The sequence below is a fragment of the Eumetopias jubatus genome, unplaced genomic scaffold, assembly GCF_037043125.1.
Source record: "Eumetopias jubatus isolate StellerSeaLion01/CBP00866 unplaced genomic scaffold, mEumJub1_p1.0 scaffold_8, whole genome shotgun sequence".
Classification (NCBI taxonomy): Eukaryota; Metazoa; Chordata; class Mammalia; order Carnivora; family Otariidae; genus Eumetopias; species Eumetopias jubatus.
In genome coordinates, this window is record NW_028274814.1 from 75,148,343 (window position 1) to 75,165,588 (window position 17,246).

Below are 17,246 nucleotides of genomic sequence, written 5' to 3' on the forward strand. Positions count from 1 at the left end.
GCATTCTTTTTCTCTGCTGTACTTGGCCAAGTTAGAGGCCCCCAGTTTACAAAGGATTCTGCTACTTTCTGCTTACCCTTGTTTGGGTACATGGTGGGAGACAGACCATGACATGGGGCTGGGTGTCGGAGGCCAGGCTCTGAACACTAGTTTTGCCACTGTGCAACCTCTAGCCAGTTGATTTGCTGCTCCAAGCCTTAGTTTTCCTACTTGTAAAGATCAGAAGGAGAATGTATTTTCTCCTTCACAAGATGGCTGTGAGTTTCAAATGAACTAATGCATGCTGAAAGCATTTTGTATATGCAAAATTATTACACAAATATTGGCCTACATACTTGTCCTTTTAGTGGTGACTTTGGCTTCTATCACAGTGATGGCATTGTGGTTGGTGTATGGGTTTACTGTTGCCATAGCAACAAATTACTACAGACTTAGTGGCTTAGAACAATACAAATTTACCTTATAATTCTGGAGATCGAAAGTCCAACATGATTCTCAATGGGCTAAAATCAAGGTGTTGGCAGGCTAGTTCCTTCCGGAGGCTCTAGGGAAGAATCTCTTTCCTTGCCTTTTTTAGTTGCTGCAGGTCACCCACATTCTTTGGCTCATGACTCCGTTTCTCTCTCTTGAAACCAGTCCTGTCAGTTCAAGTTCTTCTGACCCTTCCATTTCTTTCATTCTCTCTTTTGCCTCCCTCCACCACTTACAAGGACCCTTGTGATTTCATTACACCCACCAGAACAATCGCCAGGATAATCTCCCCATTGGAAGGTCAGCTGATTAGGAACCTTGATTCCATCTGCATCTTTAATTCTCTTCTGCCACATAACCTAACATATTCACAGGTCTAGGGGTTAGGATGTGGACATCTTTGGTGGGGGGGGCATTATTCTTCCTGCCACACTTTGTTTAGTCATTCTCCAACATAAATTCAGATTTTAAAGTACTGCACCTCTACAAATTCGTTATACCTCTGGTCCCTGATGAGTTTGAAGTTAATACATAAAAAATATAGCCATTCTTCCAGATCTTCACCAGAGGCACTCATTCCTATGCTTTTTAATTAAAAAACTTATTTAGAATACCTAAAAATTCAATAAAGAAGTTTTAAAAATAAGGAAAACATCTATAATCTGAACACTCATAGTAACGGTTATATTTTGGCACGTTTCCTTTAAACGTTTCTTTTTCACATAGTTGAGAACATAAATATAAACAGATGTTTATGCTATTGAAAGTGATTGCATCCATAATTTAAATTTACAAACTCTTGGCAAACATAAATTTTAATGGCTGCATAATATTTCATTGCAGCAAGGCAATACAACATAACTTACTTGGATGCTATTGTTGAACATTTAGTATATTTTAAATTTTAATTATCAAAATTAATGAGTGTTAAACATCTTTTATCATTTATATTTATTTGCATTTCTAGCTATTTCCTTAGGTGAGAGTCCCAGAATTTACGGGCCAAAGGGAACAAATAAATTCAGAACTGTTGATACACATTGTCAAATCGCTTTCTGCAAATAATAATCCATTATATTCCCTCCAGGAGTAGGCCAGCACCAATTTCAACACCCCTGTTCTGCATTAGGTATTCTGTTCTCCTCATTCTTTGCTAACTTTTAGTTAAAACTGACCGCTCTTTGTTTGTATATGCATCTCCTTCGATTATGTGCGAGTCTGAACGTTTTCGCATATGTGTACCCAGCATGTGTATTTTCCCTTTTGTGAATTGTCTGCGCCTGGACATTCATTCTTTCCAAACCCAGTGATGCTCATAGAGGTTAAATGCAAGAACACTCCCTTATTTCAACAGTCACTTAGAAATTCTTTTTCTATTCCTACTCAGCTTGAAGGTTCTTAGCCCTTATCAGGTTCTTCAAGGGCCACTGCTGCCTGTTTTGCTCAGAACAGGCTATCTTTACCAGTTCTGAGCTGCTCTGTGGGTTTCTGACGGCGGTTCCTCACATCAGTTCAAATTGTCAGCTCCAGGAGTCGGCTGGTAAATCTTCCAACAGATCCAGACACTTTGTTCCTGCCTGCTGCCTTCCCCCCTTGAACTGCATCTTCCCATAGTCCTTCCAGCATTTCCCTCCTACTTACTCTAGTTCAATTTCTTGACAGAATCAACCTTCAGTCACCTGCCGGAGCAGGGAAGAGGTAGCCGGCCGGCTGTACCAGGTAGAAGGGAACTTCAATCTAATTACTTCTCCTGTAGACATTCACTAATCCTCCTGGTTCATCCCCACACTTCACCTCCATTTCCATGGCACCAGGGTGCCTCTGGTTCTAAGACCTGCCCTGGTTCTGTGGTTTCTTTTGGTTATCTCCCCCTATGAAGATTTCATTTTCAGTTGTCCCTCTTCCGCTAAATTAATTACAACGCTTCCATTTACTTTCCACCTGCTAAGATTTTATTGAGATCTCTCATCTGCTCTTGACTCCTGTTCTCTTAGTCCTTACAGACTTACACATTTTTAAATTCCTTTCCTGACACTTGGATGGTGTTTGGGGAAGCAAATGTTTGATCTGCCGTGTTTTTCTTCTGTATTCTCTTCTCTGGAGAACACTCTTTCTCTCCTCTGATTGTCCTCAGAAGTACTCTTTCTATTCTCTTTTTGCCCTCCAAAGCATTCCTTTCTCTCCGCCTCATCCAATACACCCCGCACAATGTCTTAAATAAGCGTAGGCTTTCACAAAGATAAGAAGTACCACAACTTCAAACAGTTTCTGTGTCCTCACCCTGTGCTGTCCCGTACCTCCGTACCCTGCCACCATCCTGAGGTAAGAACAACCCACAGGCCAGGCTTCCCACCTAAAGTGCAATGCTAGGCTTCATCCAGGCTCCCAATGCTGGTATTACAAAAGGTCTCACTACATTTCATACACCCCAGAGGATGATTTCTTTTATATGCCAGGGATAGGATGTGGCATCGTAAGAACACCCTCCAGTTATAACTCACAGGGGTTTGTTCAGATCACAGACAAGAAACTTTAAAGATACCCAAATCCACTTCATACCACTTAAGAAGCATTCCAGGCTCACAACTGTGCTAGCTCTATTAGAAACCATCACTGTTCTTTCCCAAGTACTTATCTTAATGATGAAGTCACTGCGTTTAGGTTGGAAGGTGATGGAACGAGGTGCAAAGAAACAAGATAGCCACAAATATCTTGACGTTCAGATAATTTAATCTCAAAATGGGGGCCCTCCGACTGGTTTTCCTGTTTCCAGATTTTAACATTCACATCAAATCAGAGACATCTCCACTTGCCTGGAGGCTCCTAATCCCAGTGTTAACACGAACAGTAAGGCTGCTCGGCTTGCAGCAGAGACTAAAATAACCTCAGCAGAGTTTTCACTCTAAACATGAGCCATCTTGTGAGATATCGAGTATAAACGAAGAATGTGCCAAAATAGTTCCCGAATATCCTAAAAATTCACCTTAAAGCATGATAACAATTTGGAGTTAAGGTCGTATGTCAGCTTTAAAAATAATCAAAACTCTCTAATCCTGGAAGGAATAAATAATTGCAAAAGAAAACAAACAAACAAAAACACAAGATAAATGGCTCCACAGGAGATAAAGCCGTATGAATGAGAGGAGGGGATTATAAATTCCTGCATGTGTTAAAGAATCATATGAGAGGGTGTACTAGAATATATGATTACTTTCAACATTAGTCTCAAGCACAAAGTATAAATTAGATTCTTGCCCTTATAACTTGATGCTTTCTGAGTCTATACAATTCCTTCCTTTTGGGTCAACTTGCCAAATTCAAGGGAATACATTTGAGAGGAAAAGACAAGAAGGTTTCATCAGTACAGGCAATATGGACAACCTCATATCATTGTCATCATTTCTAAATAAAACATAATTTTGAAGTCCGAACCTTAATGCTGTTCATGACTGTTTACTTAAAAAGAGTCTGACTATAATTTAAAGCACTTCCCTCACAATTCCATTGACAAGTACTAAAAATAAATCTCATTAGTGTCTGAGTATCTCCTCATGACTCTACTTATTTCCCCTGACATAGGCCTATCTTCTTCCCCTTGAACCTCGAAAATTCACGCCCAAACCACCTCTTGCAGAATGGGATGCAAGTTTTAAAAACCAGAATTATTTCCACATTTCTTCTATTTCTTCTTTTCTTCTATTCCTCATAAAACTTCTGAAACATATATGTTAAGGCTGATGGTGAGCCCCTTGAACAGAGTATCAGGCTGTCTCTTTCAACTTCATTTTAGCGGAATGATGTAAAACTCCATGATCTCTAAAGTTCTTTTAGGCAGAGAAATAGGATGTGTTTATGATATCACTTCGTATGAATAGATTTAAGTAGAGTTGGTATGTACGTCCTGGCTATCAAAACAATCTTGCGTCTCCCCTTAAAGGTTAGATGCCTTAATGGATTAGGTCTCTAGAAAACAAGGTGGTTGCTCAGGTGCTGGGCATGGAGCTGAGTTTACCAGTGGCCTTCATCACAGTATGAAAGCTCAGTGGAAAGATATTCACTCCATTATTAATGATGACTATTAATGTGTCCCTTGAAGAAAACAAGCTGCTGGCCAGGTCTAGACAACCAGTAGTAGGAGCCCTTGCTCTCAAGTTTCTCAATCAGCAATAGGGCAGGTGTGCCTGTCTACCCCACTCCCAAAACACATAGCAAGAGGAGAAAGGAAGAAAGGAAAAGAGATTTCCATTTTGCTTCTATTTCTAAATTCACCACCAGCCTTGAGGGAACAAGTGATGGTAAGTTACTGAGTGCCTTGTGCACCAAAGTATGCCTCATCTCAGAGCAAGAACCCTTCAGTTCAGGCAGGAACAATTCTCTGGGTAGATTAAGTTCATATACATGTCTGCACGTGTGCACACACATGTGTAAAGTACCCCAAAATGGGGAAGAGCTCTTCTCTAAGGCTAGGAGGGAAAGGAGTATTTTCTCATCACCCATTTCTATATGGGAATTTCCAGTAGTTACAATTGGAATTATTTTCTGTCTTGATAACTAATTCATTAAACAAATATTTATTGGGTGCTGTTATATGCTAATGATCCTAACATTCTCCTGTAAAATATTTTCTTCCTTAAAAAAGAAAAGAATGTCATACCTTCTGCAAAAATATCTCCCACTCAGACAGCAAACATATTACTAATATGTACTTATGAGGTGTCTTATTTCAGTCTACAAACTTGTCATTCAGAAATGGCCAATTGACAGAAGACGGTCTGCTTCTAAGCCACAAGATGATATATAATTCCAGCTAGTTTTGCCTCTTTAGATTATTATGGCTATTATAAAAACACAGAAATTTCTATAATATCTCAGGTGATGACCAGGTTATGAAACAATCTGTTAAATCTTTGTATAGGTCTGAGAGAAAAATAACTAGTGTTCCCATAATTTCCACACATTGTTCCTGGTGCTGCCCTTTGAGGTTACATAAAATACTTGAGTCCTCTCCTGTTGGAATTATAATTATAGTTGGCATTTATTGGGTGTTTACTATGTAAAGAGCCTTGTGCTAAATTCTTTATAGACATTATGATGTTATCTCCCTGTGTAAACACTGACACACACCATCCCCTTTTCCAGGCAAAACAAACCAAGCTCTTACAGCTGTTTCTCATATGACTGTTTCTAGACGTTCCAACATTTTGATTACCCTCCGCTGGTCATCTCCATTTTATCAACACCCTCCCCTTAACTGTGGCACCCCTGTCTGGTCACAATCTTCCAGATGTGAGTTAAGCAATTCTAAATACAGAGGACTATTATTTCCTTGTCTGGAAAGGCTATTTCTCTTGATCTGGCCTAAGAAGATTGGGGGCTTTTATTTGGTTGGTTGGTAAGTTATGGGTTTTGTTTTTGGGTTTTTTTGTGGAGTTTTTCTTTTTCTTTTCTTTTTTTTTTTTTTGGGCAAATCACATGACTTGCTCATGTTGACCTTGCTGTCAACTAAAACCCTGAGACCTTTTTTTACATAAACCACATTTAAGCCAAATCTCCACTGTCCTGTGCAGTTGATTTTTAATGCAAAGGAAATGTTTACTTTGTATCTATCCCTATTAAATTTATTCTCTTTAATTTACTGTTCTTTACAGGCTATCAAGATCTTTTTGAATCTTATTTTAATCATTCAACACACTAACTTCTTTACAGCATCTGAAACGAAGACAGCATGTATTCTGTTTTCATCTGAGCTGATAATTTCACAAGTTGAATTGCCCTATGTGGCATGTCAGCTAAAATTTTCCACCTAGTTGATAATCAGTTCATTAGCAGGAGATGCTACAGGCCTTCAATCAGTTTTGACTCTGACTAATTATTTTTGTCTTCTACATCCCTGTCTTCACCTTGTCCTCAGTGACACCCAGCAACTTTGTCAGCTGCTTTGCTGGAATCATGATGCATTTCTCCAACCTACCATGAACAAAAAGAATAGGTATTACAAGTTGTTCTTAGTGGACCCATATTGATTGCTGGTAATTGCAATTTTCTTTCTTAACCTAACAAATAATCTATCTCAAAATTCACTACAAAATCTTGCCAAAAATCAATACACGTTAGGTTTTTGTTCCTAAAATTCAATTCTTCCCTGCCCCCACTCATATACACGTTGTAAATATTAAGACAATATTGGCTTATCTTCATTCTTAATACCTCCTTGTCTAAGATTACGGACATTAAGGTTAGATTCTTATCTCTGGTCAATCCACTGAAATGAAATCCAATTTCATCTATTTCCCTGAATTTATTTAATGCAGACAGACACCTTTTTCCATTCTCTTGTCTCTCTACGAGCTCAAGTCTTTTTTGATATTATTCTATCTATTATTTCCAACTTGAATGTATTTTCATAATAACCCCAAGAGTTAGGTGGGTCAATTATTTTTATCCTCTTCACTTTTGAAGTCATTGAGACTCAATGAGATTAATTGAGCAGTTATTGAGTAGCAAAGTTAGAATTTAACCCAATTGTCTTACCTTCAGATCCAGTGCTTTTTTAAACTACTTTTGGTGTCTCGTTTTCTAAATATCCAGGGATTGCCTTTTTAACTGGATCTATACGTTTTGGGTTTCAGAAAAAATTAAAAGTCAAAGCTAAGTAAACTTAGGTTTATCCCTCTTTGTTTTTATGACAGAATACTTGAATCCAAATTTATTATCTGGTCCATCAGCCCTGTCCCAGAAATTATCTACTATTTATGTTCTTTCTTGCTGTGTTTTACTTTTAAATGTCTTACTTTACATGTGTTTCAATCTTTTTTTTAACTAGCCCATAAACAAATCATAAATCATTTTTTTAGGTTGGCTCTTTTCCTCAGGGAACCTCACGACAGCTAGTAAAACAATACCCCTATTATCAGCTCCTTCCTTCCCTTAACCTCAGAGAGAATTTTATTCCCTACAGAGTTAAGAGATGCTGGGATTACTACTGAATCCTCAAGCAGTTGATTTGGTTACTCCATGAATCTGCTCTGTCATTCCTACCAGAAGAAAAAATTTACTATTCCTTAATAAAAACAAAGAAATTTACCTATAAACAATCAAAGACTGTGCAAAGATAGACCAAAATCACAAAAGAAAACAAGATTTACAAATAATGGCAATGGCTGAAAATGTAACAAATATTTACATAGGTGTAAATGCATGTAAAGGAGTTATGCTTAAGAATGTATTCTCTCTGGGGCGCCTGGGTGGCTCAGTTGTTAAGCGTCTGCCTTCGGCTCAGGTCATGATCCCAGGGTCCTGGGATTGAGCCCCGCATCGGGTTCCCTGCTCCGTGGGAAGCCTGCTTCTCCCTCTCCCACTTCCCCTGCTTGTGTTCCTTTTCTCGCTGTGTCTCTCTCTGTCAAATAAATAAATAAAATCTTAAAAAAAAAAAAAGAATGGATTCTCTTTGGTTTTCATTGGTTTTTCTTTGTTGTGTGTAAATTACAATTTTTTTGCAATTATACTGCTTATGGTTCTTTGACCTTCTTAAATCTGTTGCTTGATTTCTTTCATTAGTTTTGCAAAGTTCTCAGCCATTATTTTTTCCAATATTATTTCTGACCTATTCTGTGTCTCCTCTTCTCAGTCCTTCCGGGACTCCCATCACTGTATCCTCTATATTTTTTAGCCATTCTTATTTTTCTCCATGTTCATTCTTGATATTTTTTCTGACCTTTCTTCTAATTTTCTAATTCTCTCTTTATCTATGTCTTTTAATTAAAATTAAGAAAAAGTCTTTTTTAAAGTCTTTTTTGTGTTGTTTATTGTATCTTATAATTTCCAATTTTATTCTTAAATGTGCAATATTGTCTTATCTCCTTGAACATAGTAAGCATATTTATTTTAGAGTCTGTGTCTGATGAATGCCATATTGGCAACCCCTGTGGGCCTTTTTCCATTGTCTGCTGTTTCTATTATATTTTGTTCATAAAGTTTATCACCTCATGTGTTGGGTTATTTTTTATTTTGATCGGCATACTGTATTTATAGAACTGTTTGTAGAACTCTTCTGTAGTCAACAATGATGTTTTCTTTTTCCAAAGAAGTTTTATCTATGTTTATGTCAGGTAGCTGGAGGCATGAACAATTTGAGAACTTAAGTCCAATTTCAAGGATTGAGATGATTCAAAATTAACCTGAGGTCTTTAAGAGTTCCTGTCTACTTTGGGTTTCTTTCTTTTTTTTTTTTTTAAGATTGTATTTATTTATTTGACAGACAGAGACACAGCGAGAGAGAGGGAACACAAGCAGGGGGAGTCGGGAAGGGAGAAGCAGGCTTCCCGCGGAGCGGGGAGCCCGATGCGGGGCTCGATCCCAGGACCCCGGGATCACGACCTGAGCCGAAGGCAGACGCTTAACGACTGAGCCACCCAGGCACCCCCTACTTTGGGTTTCTACTTGAAGGTACAAACCTTCAAAATAAAACCTAATTGAGGCAGTTCCACAAGAACCCCCAACAACTTGGCAAATCCTGTACTCTAATCTCTACTCTAGCCCCATGAAGCTGTCAAAAGCTTTGCTCAAGTTCTCATTGCAAAGAAAAAAACATTTTTTATAGAAGGGGGGAGAGAGAGAGAGAGACGGAGAAAGGGGAGAGGGGCAGAGGGAGAGAGAGAATCTTAAGCAGGCTCCGCATTCAGTGCAGAGCCCAATCTCACAACATTGAAATAATGACCTGAGCTGAGATTAAGAGTCAGATGCTTAACCAACTGAAAGACCCAGGCGCCCCTGAAGAAAAAACGATTTAACACATTGATGAGATGATGGATATTAAGTAACCTTATTGTGGTAATCATTTTACAGTATATATAAGTCAGGGCATTATACTGTATACCTTGAACTTATACCATGCTGTATGTGAATTATATCTCAATAAAACTGGAAAAGATAAATAAACATTTGTAAAACCTCTTCTCAGCCTCTCAGCCTCTCAATAGCTCCTCCAGAACTGGCAAATACTCCCAAAGGAAAAATGGCCCTGGATGCTGAGCTTGCATCCTTGACCCTCTATTTCCTCCATATCCTAGGCTATAATTCTTTACTATCTTATTAGATGTCTGATGTTTTCAAACAGATTTTTAAAAAATATTTTGTCCAGCATCTCTGGTTGTCCTCTGCAGAAAGTTGATTGGAATTACCTAGTCTTGCCATCACTGGAAACGGAAATCCCTAAGACTTTTGTTTATTGGTGGATCATGTTAGTCATTTCTGTACCCAAACATCAGCAATCAGGCTCATCTTTGAATTGATGACCTTTCCCTTGTGGATACAACTACAGTGATAGAACAATATTATGAAAGTTCACAAATTTCAGTGTAATTGCTTTATGCCTCACTTTGACCCACCTTATTTCAGGTAAGAGTCCCTAGTTTCATTTCAGTTGGCTTTACTTGTCATTTACTACTGCCACAGAAAATACTATTAAAGGCAGGTTGGTATAGTGGAAATAACACTGGAATTGGAGAAAGAAAACTTGGATTTAAATTCATTTCCATCATGTGTTTCCCGCCTTGGTTCCACAGTTTCTCTCACCATGCCTCAAGCCCTCCATGAGCATGCAGACCACAAAGGTACATGAGAGTCAATCTTTGACATCTACTCAGGTTGTGTAAGCCTTAACATATTTATCTGTGAATTAGGACTTATAGCTATCTCATGTGGTTGTTGTAAGGAATAACTAAGGAAAGTTGTATAGCATTGAATTCACAACCATGGACATATAGGAGGCAGTTTAATTACTATTTGTTTTCCATTATAGACACAGTATTTTATGCAACAGATTTATCCCTAAAAATTTTTGTAAATCAAATCATGCTTTTAAGGTACTAAGGGAGCTGAGTTTTGAAGGGAAATTTATTGAAGATGCAGGACGAATCCTTCTACAGAATATTAAATCCATTTCACTTAATCTCTTGTAATCATATTGATGTTCATAAAATTCATGTGATCAGAGTAAGTTATACCTGCAATAAAGACACAAGCACTTCCTCTATTCAGATGGTCTTGGAAGCCTCACAGGCTTGATGACAACCTTGCTGAGATTATAAACAGTGATGTGGTTCCATGTGTCTGTAACAGCAAAGAGTTGACCTGAGCAGGCACGGATGATCTCAGTTAAATGTGAGGTGTATGCCACAAGAATATCATATGAGACCATGAGGTTTAGTAAGCACTAGGAAAAAAGCCTTACAATCAATTTATTAAGGCCATAATCCCAGATATTAATTCAAACATGATTTTTTGGTTCTGAAGGGTGAAATGTTTTATGACATTATTGCATTTCCAAAGATTTCATCATTTATTATGTTGACTGGAATTTTATCATTGTTTTAAGTAGCACTCTTTATGAGATCATTTTGTCCCTTTAGAATCTAAATCTGGGTAATGACTATGGTGTTTTCAGTTTCCAGTTGTTTGTAAGTAGTCATTGTCTTAAAAAATTGTTTAAAACAACAAAAACCCTTAGCATTCTAATGAAAATGTAAACACCCTGACTTCATTTTGATAATGTGCTAGTAGTGAGTATAAATGATAATAAACAAATGTGGATTCATTACTATAACTCAGGAAAACAATATTATGTTAGAAATTCTAGATAATCTTTTTGGGGTAGATGTAGACTTGAAACAGCATACAAGCTCATTACTGAGAAAGTTCTGATGATAATTAGCTTCTTAGCAACACAGGGATTTTTAGGGCAAGTATCTGTTATAAATGTTAAAATAAAGGAGAAATTTTTATGAAAACCTTTGCATATTTACTGTCATTTCATTTCAAAATTGGTTCCAATGTACTAATTTCTTGCTGTGAATCCTTGAAATTATGGTAATTAATTTTAAGTAGATTTCAAAATTAACAGTGGTTTATTGGTAACAGAGGAGGCAGTAATAACACAGGAAATGGAGGTGGACTGCGAAGGTTCAAATCCCTGCTTTACCACTTAGCAGCTGTGTAGAGGCAAATAAACTGACCCTCCTTAATTTGTCATCTCTAAAGCAGGAATAATAGTAATAGCACTTACCTCATAGAATTTTGGGAGAATTAAATGAAACCAACCATATAAAGTGCTTTACATAGGCTGGCACATAGTAAGCACTCATTAAATAGTAACTATTTACTAGTTACGAGTAAATATCCTAGTATAAAAAACTAGTATATCCTGAAGTACATATTAAATACAGAGTTCATGTTAGGAAGGGACAATGAAAGTAAGAGTAGACAACAGTCACTTCTTCAGCCATAATGCTCAATACTTGCGTGGGTCACTTAGCAAGTCCATTACATGATCTCTGCAACCTCAGCTCTACCACTGAGCAGGAAGATGGGATGTTCATAAATAGATTTACTTAGAAAAATGAGACAAGATAAAAAAGTCAAATTCTACCATCAATGTAATTTTATACATGAAAATAAGCCAGAATCTCATAGAATGTAAAAAATAAAAATAAATAGATAGTTTTTCACATGTTTCTAACTGGTTCCTTATTTAAACATCTCTCAGGAAAAAAACCCTCCTTAATGTGATTTTTTTTTTTTAATATCACACACACAGCCAACATCAACACGCCAAGAAACATATTCCCATTAAAAGCAGGAAGGAAACAAAGATGCTTGATAAAGCTATCATTATTTAAAGTTACTCTGTAAATTCTGGACAATGTAATAAGATACGAAATGAGACATAACAATCGGAAGAGCGAATAATATTCTCACGTTGTAGCTTATAATGTTAGACGATATGAGAATGCACTGGGAAAACTAGAATTAACAAAAGGCAGTAGGTTTCCTACATTAATATTATATTGTCTACCTACCCAGACTACAACGAGTTATTTATTGTCCCACTCAGTTAAACTATCCCATCCCAGTCACTCAATTCTTCATGGCCCCCATTATTTATGTGACTTATGGTGATTACCTTAAGCCAAAGCACTAATAAGAGTAGTCATCTGGAAGATTGTTGGGGTGACTTTGGGCTCAACAGTGCTAAGATAAGGTCTCCTAGGGAAATATATCTCTTCTTCTGAGTGAGCTGGGAAAGAACCAGGCCAGAGTGAGGCTGTCTGGCATTCGTTCAACAAACATTTCTTGAGCATTTATTCCAGACACCATGCTAATGCTGGGAACACAACAGTGGCATGGCCCCTGCCCTCATGGCCCTTTCAGTCTGATGAGAAAAAGAGAAATTAAATAACCAAACCCCAGAAAACATTTACGAAGTGCAAGTTATGGTGAGGTCTGAGAAGGAACAATAGAAAAACAGAAAGTGGCAGGGGATGAGGGAGGAAGAGAGAGGTTATATAATTGAGAATGAGGGTCAGGCAAGTCTGTCTGACGAAACGACGTTCAAGTCAGACCTGAATTACCAGGAAGGAGCCTGTCAGTCGTTAAGCGTCTGCCTTTGGATCGAGCCCCGCATCGGGCTCCCTGCTCCACGGGAAGCCCGCTTCTCCCTCCCCCACTCCCTCTGCTTGTGTTCCCTCTCTTGCTGTGTCTCTCTCTATCAAATAAATAATAAATAAATAAAATCTTTAAAAATAAATAAATAAAATAAATGAAAAAGGTTATTCTAGGAAAAGGGGTCTCTAAGTTACGTTAGCCTATCAGTAGGGTCCATCCTGTACTAAACAAAATCAAGACTCTTCCAGCAAGATCAAAGGCTGGAGCAGGGTATGTGGATAGATTATGTCAGGCAATGAAAAGTGTCCATCACTTATTATCTTACAGTCCATATTAAGGAGGGTGAATTTTATGTCCAAGGACAATGAGAACTAATGAAGTGTGCTTTTAAAGTAAAATTTGTTAACAGACACAGAGAGAAGTCTACATAAGTATATAATTTTCCCCCCACATTTCTATGTAGTATTCCATTGAAAGGGTTTAAGTGAGAATTTGCTTTTTAGAGAGATCACTCTGGCTCAAGAATGATTTAGAGAAAAATCAGAAGCAAAGAGACCAGTTAGGAAGTTTGTCTAATCGTCCAGGCAAGAGCCAACAGTGGCTTAGATAAGCTTGTGTTAGTTGAGATGGAAAACACGGGATATATTTTCTATGGCATTTGGAGGTGTTTTTATGCAGGACCGCAGGCAGGAGCAGATTCAAATTTTGTGGCCCTAGAATTTATACAATTTATGAATGCTGTTTTAAAAAAATTGCAAATACAAAAAAGACACATATGAAATTAGGTACAGGATCTTGAAAGAGTCCTGGACAAACTTGAGCTTTATTTGCTTCACAGTCGATCTGCCGCCGGCTCTAGGAGAGGGGGAGGAGAGGTCCGGCCAAGAGCTAATGTTTACGGAGCATTTACTGTTGCCAGACACTGGTTTGCACGCTTTAAACATACTTTAATTCTCACAACAATCCTATGAGATATTTTTGTCTTCTCTGTTTCACAGATGGGGAAACTGAGGCTCAGCAAGGGATCCTGAGTCACAGCTAGTAAGTGATTAGAGCTACAGTGATGCAGGCAGCCTAGCCCTTTGTCATGATGCTACGCTGCCTCAATATATAAGTCTCAAGATCAGGGACTGAGAACAAGGCAGATGACAATACTATTTACCATATGACAAAACAAAAACTGCAAGATGAGCAGTTAGAGGGGTACTTGAAGAGTTTGGCTGGGAATAAGTTAAGTTTGTGGCACTTACTACCATTTAAATTGCAATGTCAAGTAGGCTGCTGGATATGTAAGATCCAGAAGGAAGAGACACACACATGGAAGTCACCAGCATGGGAATGAATGAGGTGACCAAGGAGCGTACACCACAAGGGGGGAGAGACACAAAGGAGACCAAACAGAGGGTCCAGTTAGGTGAGAGGAAAACCAGGAGAGCTCAGTATCACAGAAGCCAAAGGGGGTGTGATGAGTTACATAACTGAATATCAGACAAGTGTAGACAGAAGTGAGAGGAAAAGCCCACTATTGAAGAAAATCCCCAACTCCTACTTTGAGGGACCTTCTTCCAATAGCAACCAGAGATAGATGGATGAAGAGAAGCCTCTGAGCGAGCATTCTAGAAATATAAAAAATAATTCATGGGATAACCTGGCCACGGGCTAGATATGAGGAAATTTTCAGGTTCATTGCAGGTCCAACACTACTTGAGGAGAAGACCAGAGTTCTGGAAGATGGAGGGAATGCATGACATAAACACACATCTGACCCCCTTGCCCCACATCCAGCAGACCTTGATTAACTTTCAATTTTTCTTTCAGGTGCATAGAATCAGATCAAACACAATCCATGTCATGACGCATGCATGGCCCGATGGAATTAGTTAACTCATTTATTTAGTTAGTTTTATTTTTTATTTGTTTAAATTTTATTTTTTTTGTTAGTTATTTTTAATAATGTAACGAAAGCACCTCCAAATCCACCGCTCAAAACACTGGTTCATTAAACTTTGAAAAAGCCATTCAAGGAAATCTTACGAAGAGATCTTACCGGCATAGGGGAGTGCAACAGCTAGAAAAGCCCAGACAGGAATTGCAATTAACTTTCAGGGCTACACGAGTAAGCAATCTTCGGTCACATTAATAAGGCTGTCCATGCCAAGGACGGTAAAAGCCCCACTGTAACCATCACTGGGCACATGGCGTCTGGTCTTTTATCATCAGTTCTAGGAGTTATATTTTAAGGAGAACGTTGACAAATCAGAGTGTACCCAGAGACTATAATTGAGGATGGTGACGAGAACATGATGAATAAGGGAAGATATATTTAGCCCAGGGTTGAGGGTGGTGGAGGTAGGCTGGGAGGACAAGGGTCCTCTAGAGCTGTTCATATAGATCTGTTCCATGTTGTATCCCAGGGAAGAAAATGGGCCAAAGGTGGGTTTAAGTGGGAAAGGTTATTTTAGCTAAGTGAAATAAAGAATTTCCTGAAAATACCCAGGCTTCAATCAACAGCTCTTAAAAAAATCAGCTGTCACCAATGAAATTGATTCAGAGGCTGAGTGGCAGGGATGCTGTAGAGAGAACCACCTGCATTCAGGCAAAGGTTGAGCCTCATCCACTGACCCTAAGTTTCTTCAGGCTTGGTTTCTTCTTCAGGCTCTGCTCTCCAAATTCCTCCATAACCCCCTGCCACAACTAGTCAGCTGCCTCCTTTCAGCTGTGCCCCACTGCCCCTAAGCTAGGGTGTCGATCAACTAGTCATCCAGGGCACTTACCTAAAGAGGAAGTCCCCATGACCTATCATCCTTCCGTGGTTTACCCTTCTGGATTTCTCTCTCTGGACTATCAGATCCCCGAGGCCATTTTAGGACGCCTTCCCATCCCAGCCCATGTGACCTCTGGGACATCTCTCTGAACCCTCACCGTCCCTGAAAGTTACTGTCCTTCCCCACTAACTTGCCTTTAAATTTCCAATGGTCTAAACATTTTGGTCATATTCGTTCAAAAACTGTCAGGTTTATTTTATATTGTTTGGGTGCTCCAGCCTGAAATTTGGGGATTTTTTTTCTACCCACTATCTTTACGCTTCCTCTTGCCTGCGTAACCTTTATTTCTTGTCTTTTCTGTTCCTACTCCTTCCCATCCCATCCTATAACACTCTTCATCTTCAAGTTTTGTTTTGTTTTGTTTTGTTTTTAATGTAGAAGGCAAGAGATAAAAACAGAAGCAGAGAACACAAAACATGCCCTCCTCCCTCCTGCCTTCTCTCGCTCTCGCTCTCCCTCTTCTCTCAAATTGTAAAAGTAGGGTAATGCCAGAGTGGGTAATCACTGAGGCTTGGGTCTTTGGGTATGAAAACAGGTTCCACCCCTTGAGCCTTGGGCAAGTTACAGAACCTCTTTGAGCCTTAATTTCCCCATTAGTAAAATAAGGATGATAAAAATATGTGCAACCAGAGATGAAGAAATGCATGTGAAGTGCGTCCACGGTGTCTGACACATAGTCTGTGACAAGTGAATGTTTGTTATTACCGGTATCATAAGAGGAAATTACTCTATGACTCAGTACAGGATATGGTCATCCCTTGATTATATACATCACAAGTATGCATCCCTTTCTAAAGACATTTTCCCTTCTGTTGCCCAGCTAAGAAAATTTATTTATTCATGTATTCAACAAATACCTATTAAGCACATACTAAGTTTTATTCCTTGTGCTGGGGCTGGGAGGGGGGGGCTTGATTAAATAAACTCCTGTATAAACACACTGTAGAATATGACGCTGTGGCTAAAGAGAACTAGATATATTTATACGTATGATCATGGAAACATCTCCAAAGATGTGGAATTCAGTGGGAGAAAGAAATTGCTGAACAGGTTATCCAGAGCGATACCATTCCTATAAAATTACATACACACATGCACAAAATGCATATTTTGTATGGATATATACACACACAAACACATACATACATGTAATGTATATATGTATATGTAATACAATGTGTCTCTTTGTGTGTGTGTGTGTATATATATATATATACTTGTAATGTAAATGTGTAGAGGAAGTTTTAGACTGGCAGACATCAAACTGGGAAGGAAACCAGGATGGGGAAGTGGGGAGTGGTTTAAAGGAATATTAGCCTTATTTGTAATGCTCAGATTTTTACATGGAGAAGGAATTCATATACTATCTAGATCATCTTTTTAAAGTAAAATAAGGAATCACATGGCCCTTGCCAGATTTCTTGCTTGTCCAATTGCCACTGGGTCCCTGGGATTTCTGACTTCAAACAGGGATTCAGTTATCAATTAAAAAAAAAAAAAAGAATAGAG